The sequence below is a fragment of the Hippocampus bargibanti genome, linkage group LG06 (genome assembly GCF_051943395.1).
Source record: "Hippocampus bargibanti isolate YZ-2025 linkage group LG06, ASM5194339v1, whole genome shotgun sequence".
Classification (NCBI taxonomy): Eukaryota; Metazoa; Chordata; class Actinopteri; order Syngnathiformes; family Syngnathidae; genus Hippocampus; species Hippocampus bargibanti.
In genome coordinates this window covers 24418222-24438322 of record NC_142739.1, presented here as the reverse complement: position 1 = coordinate 24438322, position 20101 = coordinate 24418222, and the positions used below count along the sequence as shown (strand labels likewise).

General features: G+C 40.6%; 1 protein-coding gene across 2 annotated transcripts in view; it reads right to left on the bottom strand.

Moving 5' to 3' along the window:
- Window positions 1-20101, bottom strand: part of sema6cb (semaphorin 6Cb) — a 124999-nt gene that overhangs the window by 99467 nt on the left and 5431 nt on the right. For both annotated transcript variants that reach the window (XM_088998845.1, XM_088998846.1), the window contains exon 2: window positions 3858-3937. The gene's annotated coding sequence lies outside the window, so the exon portion shown is untranslated. The remainder of the gene's footprint in view (window positions 1-3857; window positions 3938-20101) is intronic.

Here is a 20101-nt window from a genome sequence, read left to right as displayed (position 1 = left end):
AAAACATGGAAGGTTGTGCAATCTTAACGACTTTCCCCACGTACTCTACGATGTTTGAGTACAAATTTGATATACATTTGATCATGTACACTATATGAAATGTATATATTTTTAATATATTTAAAATGTATATCAAATGTATTGCATTTATATAAAATGAATATAACATCCATCTAAAATTATATATTTTGTACAAAATGTGTCCAAAAATATGTTCAAAATTTATATAAAATTTATACAAAATGTATAAAAAAACTACACTAAATTCATATACAATTTATAAGAAAAAATATACCAAAATTATGTGAAATTCATACAAAATTGATATCAAATGTATAAAAATGTATATTAAATGTATATTAAATTTATATAAAATGTATATAACACCTATGTAAAATCAATTTTATACAAAATTTTACAAAAAATGTTATGAAATTTAGATATATATATATATATATATATATATATATATGTATATAAAATGGATACAAAATGTATACAAAAATTATAGTAAATTTATATAAAATTTATTTAAAAATGTATACAAACATTATATGAAATGTATACATAATTGACACCAAATTTATATCAAATACATATAAAATATATATAAAATGTATATACATTTTATATAAAAAGTATACAAAATGTCTACAGAAATTATACGAAATTTGTACAAAATGTATATAAATTTATATGAAATGTGTATAAAATGTATAGAACATTTATATAGAATTTTGAGTCATAAGCAAAACATCTTCAAATTATTCTGATCAGATTAACAAACACCAAATCTAATGTTTACCCATATTCATCACCACCGACTCCGTGATTGTCATCCACTTGGATTGTGTTGCACTCAAGAAAGGAACAAACAATTCTGCTAGAGCTATGGACTTTTTTTTTGAGGTGAAATAAGACCACCTCGCCGTTTAAAATTCAGCGACTGTTTCTTTTTAAACGAGTTTTGTGTGTAAACAAGCTTTGAGCACAACAAGGGGCACCAAAGTCCAAACCTCGAGGGGGAGGACGACGACGACGACTATGAGCAGTTATAAAGCTCACGTGACTTCTCAACAACCAACTCTTCTTAAAAAAGCCCCCAGCCATACGCCTCACCCCAATTACACATGTGACACCTCCTTCTGTGTCACTCCCGCTACAATATCCTCCTTCCAGCTGTCCACTTCCCAACTCCGATCATCATCATCAGTTCAACACCACCACCATCGCTATTGTGTCACAATAATTAAAAGATTAATTAATAGCTGTGTGACAGCGTCCGTCAAAAGTGAGCAGTATCAACTTTGAGCAGGGTATCCACCGATCCTATAAAATGAGAGTGAGAGCCTCAATTACCCGCAGAGCGACACTTAATCTTTAAGTCCGTTATTAAAATGCCACACGCATCCATCCAGGCGTTTCCTTCTATGTAGCCGCCCAGGCTTCCTTCTCACCAGTCACCGAGTCCGGCTCTTAATCCGAAGGTGTACCCAAATCAGTCACGAGACTGTGACCGGATCCAAATTCATCGCCCGGGTCCTTCAAAAGCGACATTTTTGTATCGTATTATATCACCTCCAGTGCGTGGTGTCCGAATTCACATGAAACCTCTGAGATGAAAACGTAAACATCACAGCTCCACCTGATTCTGAAGTATGATTTCCCAAAGGAACCTCCTCGCGAGTACAAACTGCGAATGTCACATGACCAAACCTAGAAAAACACTGAACTATGATTGGCCATTAGGCTTTGATGTCATTTTCAGTAGTCTCTTCCATTCCCGCACAACTTCAAAAGATGTGTCTAGGAATCGAAACATGGTACGGTCTGGCAACTACTGTCATCAGTCACTGACTCAATTTTCCCCTGTAGAAGAAGTCATGCGTAGCCCCAGCCTCTACTGTAGTGCTTTATAATCTGGTGTGCTTTATATTTGGAAAACCTTTATATACTAACCTGTATATATTATATTTATATACAGGTAACATCCGTCTAACGACCTAGGTCCGTTCCGACCAAACGGTCCTAAGTTGAAATGGTCGTAAGTAGAAATCCATACAAAATGCTGAATAGAGACTCGGAGGCTAAATGACTCCCAAACCACCCCCTCTGGTGCCATCACACGGTCCATTGCTGTGCAAGTGTGTGATGATGGCTGTCCAAAATTGTAGTACGCGTTGCCGGCTTGACAGGCATAGAATTAAAATAAAAAATTGGGTCTGGAGGTCATGGTCGTAAGTACGGGTGGTCGTAAGGCAAGCTGGTCGTAAGTAGGATGTTACCTGTATATGTATAAATGTTTTTCATTCATTGAAAGTGCGCCTTATAGTCCGGTGCGTCTTATTCAGGTAACATCCAACTTACGACCAGCTCAACTTACAACCACCCGTACTTACAACCACGACCACCAGAGCCTATTTTCTAAATTTTAATTATATGACTGACACCGCAACGCACTAGTAGGCCAGTAACGTGTCCGACAATTTTTGCCAACCAGCCAGCCAGCATCTCACTCTCGCATAGCAATCGACCGTGTGATGGCATCAGAGGGGGGAGTTTGCGAGCCATTTAGCCTCTGAGTCTCTGTTGAAGATTTTGAATGGATTTCGACTTAAGACCATTTTGACTTACGACCGTTTGGTCGGTAAGGAACTCGGCTGGAAGTCGGATACTACCTGTATATAGAAAAGGTTTGGGGGTGCGCCTTATACTCCAGTGCGCCTTATATCAGAAAATAACGGTTCGCTTCCAGTTGCAGAAATGTATGTAGATGGACGTCTACTTACATGTGTGTATGTTTTGTGTGAGTGTGTGTGTGAGACCCCGTTATCAGAATGAAGCTGAAGGTTACAGCAGGCGGTATGCAGCCCTGCCATCTGCTTTCCGTCATCCCGCAGGGCGGCCTGTCATTGGCGCTCACTGACCCGTCAATGGGCCGTAAGGACCGGCCGGTCGTTGCTACTTTGTTGGCATGCATCCTAAGGATCGCGGACGAGTGGGCTATTACCCCAAGTACCCCTACCCAGTAAGACATAGTACCAATTATGGTGTATTAGTCCCATTTTGAGCTGGATAACAAGGAAACCAGGACAAACATACTCAAACTGAAAAAAAAATAATGTTTTTTTAAACTCATTCACTACAAGACGATGTGCAAAAAATGTGTCCACTCCAGTGCCAGGGTTTTTGTCATTTTCACTTAAATTGCAGGACTTAGAGAATATTGAGTTCTAGGACTACATAAACATTAAATTCAGCGTTAGAATCCTTAGACTCTCTTCTTTCATTAGAAAAAAAGTTAATTCCTAAGTTAAATGGGTCTGGAGTTATCTGAGCTTGAAATGGGGGCGGCTGTACAAAATACAATACAATATAGACATATTAATTTATATAGCGCATTAACAAAAGCTGAAGCTGTAACAACGCGCTAACATCCCTCATGGGAGGGAAAAACATTTCCAGAAGTCTGACCAGCGCTTTATCGGCACCTCCCCCAAGAAAAAAAAACCATATCGAAAATATTTGTCCACGTCATGCTTTTCAATTCCTAAATAAATTCGGGAATGGCGGCGAATGAGTTAAAAAGTACAAATCAGGCTCTGCTGATCTTCTCTTTTGAGTTCAGCGTCCTTTTAATTTCCCCCGTTTTTTTTAATGTATTTATTTTTAATCAGATTCAAACATCCAGCAAATCGTGTGTCTCCAAAGCAACATGAGTTGTTTTTGTCCCCCCTCTTCTTTTTAATGGATTTTAGTTAGTGAGCCCAAAGAGGATCAGACGAGCTCAGCAAATCAAACATTCCACCAGCGCTAATGACTGAAAAATCCGCTTTTAAAACGCAATCACAGCGTACCTTAGCTCGCCTCACCATCCATCCATCCTCTGAGTGGGTCTCGTCGTGAAGAGGCTCCGCGACGAAGAGCTCCAATGACCCTGTGGAGGAACAACAACAACTTCAGGTCAACGTGTCCTTTGCCAGGAGGATGTTGTGGTGGTTATTGTTGTGTCAATCGACAGAAACAGCAAAGCAGGAAGTAGGAAAAGAGCTTAGTGACCATTACAAAAACAAACACAAACACTAATAATAACACTAATACTAATAATAATACTAATAATAATAATAATAATAATAATAATAATAATAATGATAATGATAATAATGATACATATGACCCATATACACACATACATACATAAAATTCAAATACATTTGGCTTCTCTTGGTCACACACAATGGCTGGACAATTAATCGAATTCAAATCAACATCACGGAATACTAGAATGAAATTTTCAGATCACAATGGCTTAAATGCTGAGCAAAGAATAGATAAATAAAAATACCGTTAGTTAATTTTAATTGTTCTTTTTTCTTTAACTCATTCGCTGCCATTCCCGAATGTATACGGAAATTGAAAAGTGCGACGTGGAGCGCCATTGCAGAATTTGTTTGGGTTTTCTTTGCTTTTTTTCCTTGCGGGGGTGCCGATAAAGCGCTGGTCAGACCTCTGTCAATTTTTTTCCCTTCCACAAGGGGGTAGCATTTACCTTCTGTGCATATTAACGCTTCGTTACAGTGTCAGCTGTTGTTAAAGCGCGATACAAACCAATATGTATGTATTGCATTGTATTTTGGACAACCGTCCTCATTTCAAGCTCATCTAACTCCAGACCCTTATAATTTAGGTATTAACTATTTTTTTTCTGATGATAGAAGAGAGTCTACGGTTTCTAACGCTGCATTGGATGTTTATGTGACAGTGAATGAGGTAAAAAACAAATTTGTTAATTGTGTTCATTTATTCATTCTTATGTATTTATTTGATTGTTTATTTATTTATAGGATTGGTTGTCTGGTTTACGGTGGTCTTAAAAAGTCACATTTCAATCATCGCTCACTGACTTTCACCTCCATTGTTTTTTTTTTTTTTATTCAAGGGCAAATCGAAGCAGGATTCAATACAATTGAGCGCTTGTAGAGTTGAGTCAAAAAGCCGCCTCTATGACACCAAATGTCTTTTTTTGTTCGAAATGAATAAATAGATACCTAAATAAATGGTCCCACCTGAGTGCTAATTAGCCCCAAGGAGAACATAAGCGACCCGGTGTCAGTTTCGGGGCACTGTAACGTTTATTTTATGTATTATTAACATGGCATACATTTCATTTAATCCAATAATTTAGTATTTTGTTGAAAAAATAAAAAAAACGATTGCTTTAATGGTTTTTATTTTTTTATTTCAGTACTTAAATCTGTGATTGGCTGGCAACCAATTCAGGGTGTCCCCCACCTCGTGCCCGAAGGCAGCTGGGATTGGCTCCAGCACCCCCCGCCACTCTAATGAGGAATAAGCGGTTCGGAAAATGGATGGATGGATGGACAGTACTTGAATCAAATTGCAGACCCTAAGAGCAACTGTTATTTCCTCCTTTTTTTTCTTGGGGTAGCGGTGGGAGTTACATTTGAAAAATGCGAGCAGCAGCCATAGCGGAGGCACACATGGGTGACAAACTTCCATTAACCTTTTGGAGGGAAACGACGACGGGAGCAGCGAGTCACTCGGAGGTTCTGACCTCAACAGGAGCCAATTTCAAGTAGCGGCGGCCGGAAGAGCGCCATTGTCCCGATTAGCAAGCGCCGGCTACTCGCGCTTCATGATGGGGAAAATAAAGAAAAGAAAAATAACGACAAAGCCCAACCTGCTGGGATGTGTGATTGGAGGGCGGACAGCTTATAAAATATCACTAAACCACACATGAGGAAAACATAAATAAGAACATCAAACGCACAAACACATTACAGTTGCCACCACAGCAACGTCAATTATACAATACGGGGGATGGGAGTAGCTTCCGCAAAATATGGTTGGGCTATATATGGGGGGGGGGGGGCAGTTTTAGTCATTAAAAAAATCAATTAAAGTCCCTTTTTCCCCTTGAAGAAAAAAAGTATTTTTATGGTGGGGGAAAAAGAAAAACACATCAACTAAAAAAGGCCATATTTTGTCAAGTACGGTTGCATTTTCTAACCTAAATGGCTATGGTATTTTCCGGTGTATAAGGCACACTAAAATTTTCTTCAAAAGAGGACGATGTGCTTTATACGCAGGTGCGCCTTATATGTGAAGTAATATGTCTCTCAACTACTGTCAGCAGCCGCTACTCCATTTCCCCTTTTAGAAGAAGTGGTGCAGAACGCCAGCGTCAACTGGAGCACCTTAGAATGTGGTTTGCCTTATATTTGGAACATATTAATATGTTTATATATTAGGAAAACGTTTTTTCATTCATTAAAGGTGCGCCTTATAGTTAGGTGCACCTCATATATGGAAAACCTTTGAAAATACAGTGAACCCACGTATATTGCAGGAGATACATTCCAAAAATAGCCCGCAATAGGTGAAATCCGTGAATTGCGTCAGGTTTTTTTTTTTTACACAATGCAAAACTGTACACACTACAGAATGAAACAAAATATAAAACCTCTATTTTAATAGTTTAAAGAACGGTGTTGTAAAAAAATATTTTGCTGCTGCGCCTATTCGTCCTGACTCCGCTGTGCTGTAGCGTCTTTTTCTACTGAAAGGAGTCTTTCTCAGAGAAAAGAACATTGTTATCGGTAGTTGTTGGCACTCTCTTTTTTTTTTTTAGCAAGATTTTTATAAACCGACATGGCCTGATTTCTACAAGCAGAATGCTTCCGGAAAATATGATACTTTCACTACCTAAGGTATTTTACTCTAACTCATTCACTGCCATTCAAGAATGTATTCGGAATTGAGAATATGGCGTAGAGCGCCATTCCCGAATTAGTTCGGGTTTTGTTTTTTTCTTGCTTGGGTGCCGATAAAGCGCAGGCCATGGCCTCTGACAATGTTTTTTTTTCCTTCCACAAGGGGGCAGCATTTGCCTTTTGTGCACATTAGCACTTTGTTACAGCTTCAGCTGTTGTTAAAGCGCTATATACATAAATACGTAAGTATTGTATTTTATTTTGGATAGCCACCCTTATTTCAATCTTATATAACTCCAGCACCTTATAATTTAGGAAGTAACTCTTTTTTTCTGATGAAAGAAGAGAGTCTGAGGTTTCTTACGCTGCATTGAATGTTTATGTAGTCTTAAAACTCAATATTCTGTGGGTCCTGGAATTTGAGAGACAATGACAAAAACCCTGGCACTGGAGTGGACACATTTTTGCACATCATGAATGAGTTAATGACATTACAAATCTTCGTAATAAAAATAAAAAAACAAAAAATAACACAGTGTTAGTCTCATTAGAAAATGTGATCTATCAGTCCAAAGGTCAGGAGAGGCGCTTGATTGGAGGGAATGAACCACATTACAAAACATCAAATGAATAAAGCTCCACAAGCTTTCGCACATGCAGTGCAAACACAGCAGCAGCAGCAGCAGCAGTCGAGAAGGGACCAAAAAAAAATGAAGCCGAGGTATTAAAAGAGAAGTCAAATCAAACATTTTTCTTTCAATATTATTTTCCATGCACCCCGACTTGTCCAAACACGCCATTCTGATGAATATTGCGTTTCAAAGCCAGCCATTTTTTGTACATCTCAGGAGGCGGCCATTTCGCTGTGGACTGAAAATGACATCACGGGACTCGAATGATAACCAATCACGGTTGTCAGGGTTGATTTTTTTTTTTAAGTATTTGATGTTTTCAAATAAATCTGGATAAACTGTGTTTAGATTTCGTCGCATAGAAGGTTTTTTTTCTGTCCCGTTGAAGCTTTGACTTTAATCAAGATGGCTACGGTTCACTATGAAGTAAGATTAAATCATGTCAGAGGAGAAACGCCACAAGAAAAAAAGCCCTTGGACACACTAGCTAACCAGCTAACTGACTAACCAGCTGACCGACCGACCCAACCCATAGACCCACTCACTCATTCACTCACCCGCCCACTAACTAGCCAACTAACTAACCAACTCACACACTCTCTGACTAGCCAACTAACAACTTGTTAACCAGGTCAATGTCCAAATAGTGAGATAAGTAGCTAACTAACAAGTTAACCAGCTAACTACCTAACTAACTAAAAAAAAAAAAACTCATAGTCCAATGAAACGTCTTCAAAGATTTTATTGTTGGATGATTGATCGGAAGACAAAAACGTGGCAAGGATCAACCTCCAAACGACAAGAAGCTTCTGGATATGGCGACTTGACTTTGCACGCAACAACGAAGCACATGGAGACGATTTTACACGTTGGATCTTTTGTAGCTGAACCAAGAAGCGCTTCGCCGAGTCGGACCCACGGGGATTCGCTCCCACTCTTCATCCATCACGGCTCGGCTCTATGTCATGTCGACACCCCCACCCCAACAACCCCCACCGATTCCCCGCCAGAAAGCTTCTAAAACCGCAACTTGGAAGCGTAGCAAAGGAGGGTGGAATTGGAGCAGAGATTTGCTTGATTGAATCCGGATGTTTTACTCTGAAGCTTGTGGTCATGTGACCTGGTCTCGTCAGCTGACTTTTACGAATGCAGCTATTGATCGGTGGACCCGCTGGAGTCCCTCGTACGAAAAAAGGCAGTTTCTACCGCAATCCTTTCCCACGCTATCCGTAGTCGAAAATGCGATCGCGGTTAGAAGACAATCGTGTGAGATCAACCCCGCAGCAGGTCTGATGGCGGACCTTGTGGAGACAATTCCATTATTCCACTAATGCCTTTTACTTAATCGCAGACCGAATACAGTGAATCCCATTAATTTGTAAGCGATATGTTGGAAACCCATTTGCGAGACACGTACGCTACACGCTAGCAACATTTACTTCTGACAGAAGGACTTTAGTATCATGCTATTCAGACCATAAGGCGCATTTAAAATCATGACATTTTATGAAAAACAAAAAACATGTGTGGAACGCGTTGACTTGTTAGCATTTTTTAAACTGTCAATCAAAAATTAGCTAAAAATGGTCAAAATACGACTAACGGACAGTTAGGACTGCGGACAAAAATCATTGGCACTGCCCTAGCATCCACGAGGACTTGCTTACTGTAAGAACCAAGACAAACAAGGGCATGGAAAATCCTACTGGACCCTCTGCACCCTGCCCACCACCTTTTCCAGCGACTCCCTTCAGGTGGGCGCTACCGATCCATGCGCACCCAAATCCAGCAGACATTTAAACATCTTCCCCCGTCGCCATTAACTCTCTAAAAAGTAACCCACATACAACTGCATAGTGCCTCTTTGCAATTTTTTGATGATACTAGTGCAGCGTGTTCTACCGGAGACAAATTCCTTGTGTGTTCTACACACTTGGCCAATGAAGATGATTCAGATTCTGAAAAATCAAGTAATGTTCAAACATTTTTTTCTCTTCGTCTCTGATGCTACAAGCGCAGCTAACAAAATCAAGTGAGACGTGTGGCGCTGCCTGATATTTTATGTCCGGTCTCTGAAATTAGTATAATAGCGCATATCAAATAAACCATATGGGGCAATTAGAATAAACTATTTAACATAAAATGCTTCGCAGAAAAAAACGGACTCATACACTTGTGTATAAAACTGTATTAAAATAGAATCATTCAATGATGTTTCACCCGATAATACGGTAAGTCTGATGGTTCAAAAACTATGATAGTTTGGAATTAAAATATCTCTTTTTTGACAATAGTTCTGGAATTTGTTTGACATCGCTTATATTCAATGACAACGTCTTTCTCCATCGGATGACAAATTTCATTCCAGACCCCCCTCCCCAATGAAATCCCCATTGCAAAAATATCTCAGAATCAGAATCATTGGCCAAGTATGAAAAACACACAAGGAATTTGTCTCCGGTAGAACACGCTGCACTAGTATCATCATAAAAAAATTGCAAAGAGGCACTATACAGTTATATTTGGGTTACTGTTGAGAGAGTTCATGGAAACGGGGGAAGAAGCTATTTAAATGTCTGGTGGATTTGGTGCGCATGGATCGTTAGCGCCTGGAAAAGGTGGTGGGCAGGGTGCGGAGGGTCCAGTAGGATTTTCCGCACCCTTTCAATCAATTTCCAAAAAAGTTCACTGAGGTGAGCAGTTGAAAACAAGAGGAAATCCGTGAAATTCTAGTTTATTGTCTTTTTAGTTCATGTTCCTTCCCTTCGTTCCACTTCCCAAGAACGCCAGTCAGCGGAATTCTTGTAAACGTCGGCTCGTAAAAACCCGACAGAAAAGCGTGTGTGGCATAAAGCCAACGGACCATGTCATCACCTGGCGATGTCCAGGAAACGTCCAAACAAACGTTTCGCATCCCTCGCTCTGGCTAATCGAGAAGTCTAGCTAAGCTAACAGAGCCATCATTTTGTGCCACCCGCGACAACCAATCTTCTTTTTGAGTTGTTTCGAGATGGCCCCTCCACACCATCCCCGATCATTCACCACCTCGCAGGAAGTCTCTCCAGCTGAACCTCGACATCCCGTCAACAGTCCCCCAGTACCCCTCTCCCTCCCTCCCTCACTCTCTCCCCTCCTCCCAGCGGCGCGGCGCTAACCCATTTATTCATTTCCCCTTCAGTAAGCTGTGACACAGGAGGTGTCGGAAGCCTTGTTCCCGCCACGAAAAGTGTAAGAGAGGGAGTGCGGGGTGGTGGTGGGGGGGCGGTCAGAATTAGCATAGCGTAATTACAAGACGCCGACCGTCATTTGGCCCAGAGCTTCCCCATTCCGTGCTGGTGACGGCCTCTACCATGATAGCCAAGATGAATGTCGGAATTCAGGCTGTTAGTTTAACTGATGGTGCGTTTGGGGTGGTAATAAGCACGGGCGGCTCGCCGACACTTTTCGGAGAGCATTATCATGCTAATGTGAGCAAAGTAACAAAAAAATGGTTGAGAAAGGAGTGGAGACAAAGAGACTAGCCGATTACTCGCTGGCCCGCCCGCCGTTGACCTCGCAGGCGGGGAGACAAATGGACTCGGACATTCGGTTCATTAAGAGAACAGCGCCTGATTAAAAAGATCTGGTCGGTCAATGAGCGACCTGTGCCTCTTTGCTCATGTCATTCGGTTAAAAGAAGCGCCAGTGGACTATCGTTTCGACGATATTAGAGGAGTTGATGATGAAACTTGACGATGAGTCAATGTGATCAGGGTCGGTCAGGATTCATCATTGTTCAATGACGTCAAAACGGATAACGGTCCCGGTGATTGAATAGTCATGTATGGAAGGACTGGCGCAAAAACTACTGGGTGAGAATACAGCCAATCACCGTGTTTCAGTCACGGATTTGATTCATGTTACACATTTGTGACAATGATGACGGATATAGATTCTTTTTACGTATTTGGCTGTCAGGGCCTTCTCTGATGGCCTAAAAATATCTGAATCACAGACTAATGTGCATTATATTTTGTCCATGAATTCGGATTACATAATTCCAAATTGCATTTCAGCTTCCTTTCATTACTTTTCCCCTGTTGCGCTGCTTCTCGACGTGTTTTCGTATTTAAGCATTTAACCAAACACATTTCAGCCATGGGTCAGAAATCTACCTGGACGCCTTCACAATCACTTCTGCAGAGCCTGTTGCATCAAATGTGTCAGTCAAACTGGTACTTTAACCAATCAGAGTTCGAGTTGGCAACCCAAGGCCTGCCGGAAGGCGCTGGAAACATCAGAGTTTTCGCAAACGATGAATGGCTAGTCACATGAATGGCTAGTTACTGGCCCATTATGGTTTCACTAGCCGCCTGTTAAGCGCATACTGGCCAGAGCTAGCACACTGTATCTGTAACGAGTTGCATAAGCAAATATATTTTTGTATTGATTTAATACCGATTTTGTCAACACAGAATGGCTGTAGGAGAAGAAATTGATTTGGTTGTAGATATAGTCTTAAAGCCGGCGCGTGTGGCTGCCGCTTCTCACCTGCAGATAAAATATCCTGTGACTTAAAGTGTCCTTGAGAGTTTTAAAAGGTGCTTATAAATGAAATGTATTATCATTTATTATGATTATAAAGCCATTTTCAATACAGACTTTTTTAATAATAGATGGACATTATTAAGGTTGGACAGCTCCGAAGCTAGCAAAAATATCAAATAACCTTTGCAATTTTATGAGGTTATCATGAATCCACACGTTCATAGTAAAAATACGAGCAGTTTAATAACAGTATTTCTTAATTTTCTTCAAGTCACAAGTTAGTTCCTGGCCATCAGCACCCTCTAGTGGATTGATTTAGATGGAGTACAACTGAAGGCCTAGGAGTGGCATGCACGGCCCTAATATTGTTTTTTGAATGCAATCTTATATTCTTTATTGTTATAGAGATTCACTCATTGTTTTTCTGTAACCCAAAAAATAATATAATCATTTTCAAAATAGGTCCTCACAATAGCAATGATGAAGGGGGAGAATAAGTCTCCTGCAATTAAATTATCTTTCGAAATCGCTCAGCCCTAATCTTGAGAGACATCCGGCAATTGGGCATTTGCTGCCTTTCATCGGAAGGAAGGAATTAGGCTCGTAACAGCATGTGCGCAAACGTCGCTCGTGACATCAAATCCATCGAGCAACAACAAAGCAAACCGCAATTATCAAAAACAATAATGCGCTCTTTTATATGAAATTGTAAGGAAATCACGTGCTGATTAGACAAAGAAAGACAAGCGGGCGATGATATCACTTTGTGATTGCATTCAACGGAGGAGACGGCAGACGCTACAATGTGAAGGTACGACCTGGGGAAGACAAAAAAAAAGTCATCTGGACCCTCGCACGGCCAAATAATCAATAGGCAATCAATCGCCGGGAAGATAATGTGATTCCATTGTTGACAGCAAATATTTGATGTGTGCAAATGCATGAATGTAAAATAACAACAGATGAGTCACGCAGATAGAATTAACTTTCATCAAAGCAAAAGACGCCCGAGCAACGTGTTCAGGTTGCTAATGCTAAAATGCAGATTGTTTTGTCAACAAAATGAATGATCCACTTTGCGGATCATTTCACTTCAGATGAGTTCAATCCTGATGTGAGTTTTGGATTACATGACTATCTAAACTCTATTACTTACAACTAAAAGAAGAAAATGGTTGCACTATTAGCTATCTCGCTAGCTAGCTATAATAATTTATGTATTGCAGTATTTTCTGGACTATAAGGCGCACCTTCAAACAAATGACATATTTAAAAATGTTTCCATACATAAGGTGAACCGCATTATGAGGCACATGGTCAGCTTTTGAAAAAAAATATTTTCTTTTAGGTACGCCTTATAGTGCAGAAAATACGGTAGTTAGCTAGCTAACTTTCTATCTACAGTAAAGTCTCGTTATATCGATATCGGTTATATCGATAGTCCCGCTTATTACGATACTATTTCTATGCACGCACTGAGAAAATTACATGCGCGCAGGGTCGGATATATCGATAGTCCCGGTTATATCGATATTTTTCGGACTCCCGAGAATATCGATATAACGAGACTTTACTGTATTTAGGTTATTCCGGGTTGAGTGAAAGCATGTCGTGTTGTAATCTATCATGCTCGTGTTGCAATCTAATAGATAGCTATTAGTGTAATCTAATAGATATTAGTTATCTATTAGCAAGCTAGCTGACGTTCTATCTGTTTGAGTTATTCCGGGTTGGATGAACGCTGGCGCATGCGGCTGTCGCTGCTCAACCACAGAAAAACATATCCTGTCGCTGTAAAGTGACCTTGAGAATTTTGAAATGTACTTGTAAATGAAATGTATTATTATTATTATTATTATTTATTATAGTTCAACCTGTTTTTTTTTACATGAGAACTTGAAATTTTGGTACATGTTTTACCATTGCGTCATAGAAGTTGACCCGGTTGATTTGCTTTTCCGGGGCCACATTAAATGATCCGTCGGACCAGATCTGGCGCACACGCCTTATGTTTGACTGGTACGGACTACGTCATATTAGGATGGACAAAAAAAAAAAAAAAAAAAAAACGGAATGCAGTTAAAATACAATTGTGGGATACAAAAATGTGTCTAAATACGACGAAGATAGAAGTAATGACTGTGGAAATCATCCAGAGAAGATGAATATTAACTCATTCGCTGCCATTCCCAAATGTTGTTCGGGTTTTGGCCCGACCTCTAGCAATGTTTTTCCCTTCCACGAGTTTGCAGTATTTGCCTTTTGTCCATGTTAGAGCTTTGTTAGTTTCTGCTATTGTTAAAGCGATATATAAATCCATCTGTATGCATTGTATTGTATTTTGTACAGCTGCCCCCATTTCAAGCTCATATAACACCAGACCCGTATAACTCGGGAATTAACTCTTTTTTGTCTGATGAAATACGAGAGTGTAGTTTCTAACGCTGTATTGAATGTTTATGTAGTCCTAAAAACTCAATATTCTGTTGGTCCTGCAATTTGATTGACAATGACAATAACCCTGGCACTGGAGTGGACGCATTTTCGCACATCGTCTGGCAGTGAAGGAGTGAAATAAAAGTCTTTGTTATTCGTGTTCATTTGACTCTCACTGTCACTTTTGTCATACATGTTGGCGAAGGCGATCTGCGTGGGTTGTTTTCACCTCATTGGACGACTGCCTACTTAGAAATTATGTGACATCAACGAACGTAGACACCCCCTGCCCCTCTCACAGACAATGCCCACCTACCCCATAACACTCACTGTCCCTCCCTCTTTTCAAATATCCGTTTAAAAATAGACCAAGACGTATGGAAAGCAGCCAGGAATACTGAGAAGGGGCGTGCTAGCTTTCCAAGGCAAATATTGCGCACATATGGCAAGCGTTAAAGAAATACGGGTATAATGAAAAAAAATGAAGCATGACACACAACACGCTCTCAACACCGACCACGCTTTGGCAAGGCGGCTCGTCTTAAGAAAGGGACGAACTATAAAATTTACTTCATGCATTTTATACCGTTAGCTTCATGTCTAGAGTGGCGGTGAAATTAAAGAATCATGTAAGACCGTTGCTTTTCTCATTGGCTCGAAAAATGCTTTTGTGAGCGAACGTTCCCTCTTTTGACCAATGGGGACGTCGCAATTCGGCTTATGAATAGAATAAGGAACCTCACACAGCTTTAAAAATGGGCTGTCCAAAATTCCAGAACAAAAGAACCACTTGGATGCGGCAGCTGAAGTATTGTTAGCACAAATTAGCATTAGCTTCAGAGAAAAATCATTTTCAATGTTGTTGATGTGGGCGCCTGTTTAATGTATTTTTCATGTTTAAAGTTTTTCGCCACAACGCTCCATTAATTCATAAGCGTGTTTTAGCATCTCAGAAAAGCAGCATGTTAATGGTAACGCGTGTCCACTTTTAGCACGTGTGTGGGAGGGTTGCTGTTATATTAGCCGAGGGTGACTTTGCACTCGCCGCATATGTTAAAACACACCATATAACACCTAAAATATATCCCAACTAATACAATCAGAGTGCCGTGTTTCTTATATTTTTAGCTACTTTTATGTTAACTCATTCACTGCCAGACGATGTGCAAAAATGCGTTAACTCCAGTGCCAGGGTTTTTGTCATTGTCATGCGAATTCCAGGACCCACAGAATATTGAGTTTTAGGACTACATAAACATTCAATGCAGCGTAAAATACCTTAAACTGCCTTTTTTCATTAAAAAAAAAAGAGTTAATTCCTATGTTAAATGGGTCTGGAGTTATGTGAACTTGAAATGAGGGCGGCTGTAGAAAATACAATACAACACATTTATATTATATATATATTTATGATATATTAATATTTATATAGCGCTTTAACAACAGCTGAAGCTGTAACAAAGCGATAACATGAATAAAAGGAAATGCTGCCCCTTGTGGAAAAGAAAAAAACATCGCTAGACGTCTGACCAGCGCTTTATCAGCACCACCGCACGAAAAACCAAAACCCGAACAAATTCGGGAATGGCGCTCCACATCATGCTTTTCACTTCCTGAATAAATTCGGTAATAGCAGCGAATGAGTTAATCACCTAATCAATTCTCAAATTAAATCGACAAAATCTTCCGATGTTAGCCTTTTACTAGTAATAATCTTCTGATTTCTGTCCTCCGTCGTGAAAGCAGGCCGATTCATCTTATGTGGGGCATCGAAATGCGACATTGGCAAACATCTGCTTTTATTTTGAAAGACAATGTGCCAACTGATTCGGGTTCCAAAAGGCTGGTAGTGTGACTGTAAAGTGACCTTGAGGGTTTTGAAAGGCGCTTTTAAATGAAATGTATTATTATTATTAGTCTTGCTTTATGCCTGTTCAGTTGCTTTTTTCTGTCACTCAACAAAATAAACAACGGAAATTGAAAGCTGAACTGATAGAATTCGGAACGATCCAGCCCACTGATGAAAAGGTTTCTTCAGCCAGTCATCTGTACTTCTTTGTAGGTGTCGGACGTTTCGCTTCTTATGCGAGAAGCTTCGTAAGCGAACTAAAGTCATACTGGTAGTTTCGGCCCTATATATTTAACTACCTATAACTATAATTTAATTTCCAGTAAGACTTTAGTTCGCTGACGAAGCGAAACGTCCGACACCTCCAAAGAAGTACAGATGACGGCTGAAGAAACCTTTTCATCGATGGACCACTCTTGTACAACTGAGAGCTTACACAGACGGATCCAGCCCACTGCTTGCCAATCAAATGTAAGTCAGACTCACCCAAGGCCCGCCCTCAAAATAGGTCATTTTGGCCATCGCAGGAAAATATGCTGTAAATATGTCAACAAATGTCGACCCTTTGGTCAAAAGCATACCAAAAGACATGACACGAAGACACCTGGGATCTGTTTCGAATTGTGAAAACATCGTTAAATGTCTCCTTTAAATATGCAACAAGATGAACGACTGTCAAGGTCAAAGGTAAAAAAGCATCTATTTGTGGAAGGAGACCTCATGAAGGCGGCCATCTGTGAAAAATGACATTAAAACGACGTGACCAAGGAAGCGCTGGCTGGGCTCCGAGGGGGTGTTGTGGGGGCGATTGAGCGGGGGAGGGGGGCGCAGAGAAAAGAAAAGTCATTTTAGACTTTTAATTTCTTGCTTGGTTTCACATCTGCGGGCCATAAAAAGCTTCATTTTGCGAGACGGCATGGTGGCTCCTCCCCTTCACGCTGTTATGCTAATTGCTTTAGCAGATATGTGACGACTGCTTTTGTCTTCATCAAACGTTCAAACTTTCTTTTCCGACTGGCTTTTCACACAAATTCACCCCCCCCCCCTTCCATCACGACAACTGTCAACCAAATCAACCGAATCCAAAGATTCCTGCTGGTGCGCTATGACCTTTTGGCGGGTATGACGATTTATGGATATAGTTTATGAATGACATCACACAGGGATCTGTTATGATTTGGCGGTCATAAAGCCCAGAATTGGAAAAATATGCACAATCCACTTCTGTTCAAATATTGAAGGATAGCTCATGAGAGGTACTTTCAGGAAAAAAAAATAATTCACTGCCATACAATGAAAGGAGCCAGGTGAAGTGGCTTGGGCATCTGATTAGGACGCCTCCTGGACGTGAGGTGTTCTGGGCATGCTGGAGAGACTATGTCTCACAGCTGACCTGGAAACGCCTCGGGATCCGCCAGGATGTGCTAGAAGAATAATACATTTGATTTCTAAGTGTTTTTCAATACTCTCAAGGTCACTTTGCAATCACAGGATCAGTTATTCTGTGGGTGAGCAGCGGCAGCCACACGCGCCAGCGTTCACTCAACCCCAAATAACTTAAATTTATAGAAAGCTAGCTAGCGAGCTAATAGATAGCTAGCTCATAAATAGCCAGCTAGATAGCCAGCAACATAATAATAATAATAATAATAATAATAATACATTTCATTTGTAACAGTCTTTCGAAACTCTCAAGGTCACTTTACAATTTTTCTGTAGGTGAGCAGTGGCAACCACAAGCACCAGCGTTCACTCAACCTGAAAGTAACTCAAATAGATAGAAAGCTAGCTAGCTGGGGAGAGAGAAGTCTGGGCTTCCCTGCTGAAGCTGCTGCTCCCGCGACTTGACCCCAGATAAGCGGCAGATGGATGGATGGATGGATGGATCATAGAATATGTGAATGTGTTTCCAGTGCCAGGGTTTTTGTCATTTTCACTCAAATTGCAGGACCCATAGAATATTGAATTTTAGGACGCCATAAACATTCAATGCAGCCTAAAAAAGTCTAGACTCTCTTCATTCATTAGAAAACAACAGTTAATTGGATTTGGAGTTATATGGATCTGGAGTTATTTGAGCTTGAAATGAAGGTGGCTGAACAAAAATCAAGTGCTGCCCCTTTGTAGGTAGGAGGTAAAAACATTGCCAGAGGTCTGACCAGCACTCTATCAGCACCTCCCGCAAAAACAATAAACAAAAACCTGAACAAATTCGAGAATGGCGCTCTACATCACGCTTTTCAATTCCCGAATAAATTCAGTCATGGCAGTGAATGAGTTAAATCAATCTAAAAAAAATAATAAATACAATACAACACATTTATATTTATGCCTCATTAGGGTCGCGGGGGGTGCTGGAGCCTATCTCAGCTATCTTCGGGCACGAGGCGGGGGACACCCTGAATTGGTTGCCAGCCAATGGCAGGGCACACAAAGACGTACAACAGTCACTCTCACACTCACACCTAGGACAATTTGGAGTGGTCAATCTGCCTGCCATGCATGTTTTTGGAGTGTGGGAGGAAACCGGAGGACCCGGAGAGGGCCCACGCGGGCCCGGGGAGAACATGCAAACTTCACACAGGGCGACCTCTGCACTGTGAAGCCGGTGTGCTAACCACTCGGCTACCGGGCCGCCCTATTATTATTATTATTAGCATCATTATTATTAATACAAAGTAAACAACGAGACAGACTGTCAGCCATCTTCCAAGTTACCCCTAAGAAGGTTCAGTTTCAGAAAACAAATCCTCAAAATCTATTGAGGGTTTTTCCTTTCGGATATTTTTTTTTCCCCCGTTCAGTATTGCGGACAAAGCGGCACAAAGTAGGAAACTTGATGTGGCGCAACAAAGCAAATCAATAAGCAAGTATGCACGCCGCCGGCTATTTCCTCACACGCTGACTTTCGTTTGGCTAACGCCGCGTCTCCCGTTAATCGCCGAGAGGAGAACGAGCGGTGGAGCGAGAGGACATATCAAGGTCGTATTCTTGGCCGCTGCATTTCACCTTTGACTGACGACGATGTGAAAATGAAAATTCTGATGGATGGATTCGTTTTGTTACATTTTTTTCCGCCTTCTGTGTTTTTTTTATCCTGAAATCAAACAAGCTTTGAAAGCCGTTTTTTGTCAGCATCAACTTGCTTCAAATTTCACAGATATCAGAGAAAGAATGTTGTTGCTTTGATAATCTGACAACGAGTGATTCCTTTTGGTTTAAAAAAAAACAGATAGCAACACAATTTTTAATATACCACCATTTTAAGTCAGTGCCAGGGTTTTTGTCATTTTCACTCAAATTGCAGGACCCACAAAATATTGCGTTTTAGGACTACTAAACATTCAATACGTCGTAAGAAACCTTGGACTCTCGTTTCATCAGAAAAAAATGAGTTAATTCCTAAGCTATATGGGTTTGAAGTTATCTGAGCTTGAAATGGGGTCGGCTGTCCAAAATACAATGCAATGCATACAGATGGATTTATATATCGCTTTAACAACAGCTGAAGCTGTAAAAAAGCATTAACATGACCAAAAGGCAAATGCTGCCCCCCGTGGAATGGGAAAAACATTGCCAGAGGTCTGAGCAGCGCTTTATAGGCAACTGCTGCAAGAAAAACTAAAACCCGGACAAATTTGGGAATGGCGTTCGACGTCATGCTTTTCAATTGTTACTCATCCAGTTATGAATATGATTCAAACAGTTCTGAAGAGGAAAGCGTAAATGGTTGCAATCGATTAAAGAAGTCCTTGCGTCTCATTTTGAGCCATCTGCACTCCAATGTAGCGTCCCAGAAAATGCACAAGATGGCGCCCAAGCTCAGTTGGAAATGGGCTGATTTGTGTCAACTAGTATCAAATAGTAGTGTTGGTGCAACACACAACGATTCACCATCGCGTTATTTATGTTTTTTACTTCTA